A 2,089-nucleotide genomic window follows, 5' to 3' on the forward strand; every position below is an offset into this window, starting at 1 on the left:
TCTTCTCAACATCCCGTTCCATTTCTTTCATCACATGATCTGGTCGAAATTACATATGACCGTAAAATCCTTCACTCCAAAAGTAGTTTCATACCGAAATCTAGATTTTATCTCCTATGAATCCCTCATTCAGCCTGACCTGAATTATTTCCAATGGGACATCATATATTTCTATAACTCCTTTGACCTTATGGTAACCACCCTGACCTTAAACATACAATCCATATTAGATATGCACGCTCCTTTGAAAACCAGAACCAAACGTTACGTGGTCGTCCACCATACTGCACCTTGGCTGACTCCTGAAATAAAGGAAATGATGAAAAGAAGGGATGTAGCAAGACGCAATAACCGCCGAATCCGTTTACCTGCTGATTATATTAACATCTTTCAAGAACATTCGCAATGAAATCCAATCCGCAGTCAAACTTACTAAAGTCACCTGCTTTCATAATACCCTTTCCATTGCTCCTGATTCCAAATCCAAATGGAAAATACTCCGCAACCTATCCCTACCAGAATCCAATAATCTCAGTTCCTTCCATGTGACTCCAGATGATCTCAATGACCATTTCTAATCCTACCCTTATAATTCTTCTACTTCAAAATATTCAAAATCATAATTTCAATCCTGAAGATTTCTTTTTTTCACATCTGTCCAACGATGAATTACTTTCCACTGTTCTAGTATCCCATACTATTGATGGCCCTGATAACATGGCAGTAAAACTAATAAATCCAGCATTCCTGTTCTTTACCACATCTACAACTTTTAATTGCAAAACTCCATATTCCCATCTCCCTGGAAAACTGCCCTAGTCCGACCTTTAAAGTTAATTTCTAACCCTACATCACTGGACGACTTCCGTCCTATTTCTTTCCTATCCAACCATTCAAAACCGTTAGAGTGTCTTGTTCAATATCAACTATCCAACTCCTTAGAGGAACGTTCCTTACCAACCCTTTCCAATCTTGCTTTCGACCTGGCTATGCAACGCAATTCGCTCTCCTTAAAATAACGCGCGACCTCCAAAACTTCATTGAACACCAAAACCTTAATATCCTCATCCTTCTAGATTTTTACAAAGCGTTTGACACTGTTGACCATAACATTCTCTTTAGTAAATTACGTAATCTTCTATGTAACAGTGCTCTGTGTTGGTTCAAATCCTTTCTCACAAATCTGTCCCAGGATGTAGTACTCCCAGGTCAACCTTCTTCTAAGACGCACCCTCTCTCGTGTGGTGTTCCTCAAGGTTCATCTCTATCTCCTACACTTTGCTATTTACATTACTGACTTTCCCATCCAGCTTCATCACTCCCAATACCACATGTATGCAGATGATTTCCAAATATACCTGTCCTTCCCGCCTTCTGACCTATTATACGCCACAGAAAAACTTCAAAAGGTTTCGATGGGATTTGTAAATGGGCGAGATCTAACACGTTGTAACTAAATGCGGAGAAGACAAAGGAAATCCTAATAGGTTCCAATTACATCCTTAAAACTGTTCCTAATATTCCAACTCTGTTCCTACATGATAATTCCATCAAACTTTACCCCACCGACAAAAACCTGGGTAAATTTAACTCTATGTAAACAACCTTTGATGAACAGCATTCCTGGAAAAACTATGTATCCAATATCTCCCGGCGTACTTTTCCCACTTTAAAACGTCTAAATTACCATCGACACATATTTCCATTTGAAACCCGTAAACTCCTGGTCACTTCTTTAATATTTCCCCACTTTGACTATTGCAGCACGGTATATGGGGCGTCTCTAGGGATCTTAAGGTGAAATTAAAATGTTTGATAAATGGCTGTGTACGTTTCATCTTCGGGATTCCAAGTTATGCCTCTGTTTCCCGTTTTTATGCAGAGGGGCTTTATCCTTCCTACCGTCGTAAGTACTTCGTGAAATCCTTTATCTTCCAAGTCGTCCAATCCCGCGGTCCTTTAAACATCTTCTTAAGACTCTTTTTATAATGACTATTTATTTACTTTGTATTTTTATTCATATATCTAATATATGAATGAGGAATTGGAAAATATACATAACGGAGGTATTATAAGCGACTATTGTTTT

At 38.5% G+C, this 2,089-nt stretch overlaps 1 protein-coding gene across 1 annotated transcript in view; it reads left to right on the forward strand.

Annotated features, from left to right (window-relative positions):
- The window catches only part of LOC112211896 (ankyrin-1-like), a 14,556-nt gene that overhangs the window by 7,959 nt on the left and 4,508 nt on the right, over positions 1-2,089 (forward strand). The window lies entirely within an intron of this gene.

Source organism: Halyomorpha halys, unplaced genomic scaffold, assembly GCF_000696795.3.
Source record: "Halyomorpha halys isolate HHAL.00 unplaced genomic scaffold, Hhal_1.1 Scaffold233.1, whole genome shotgun sequence".
NCBI classification, from domain to species: Eukaryota; Metazoa; Arthropoda; class Insecta; order Hemiptera; family Pentatomidae; genus Halyomorpha; species Halyomorpha halys.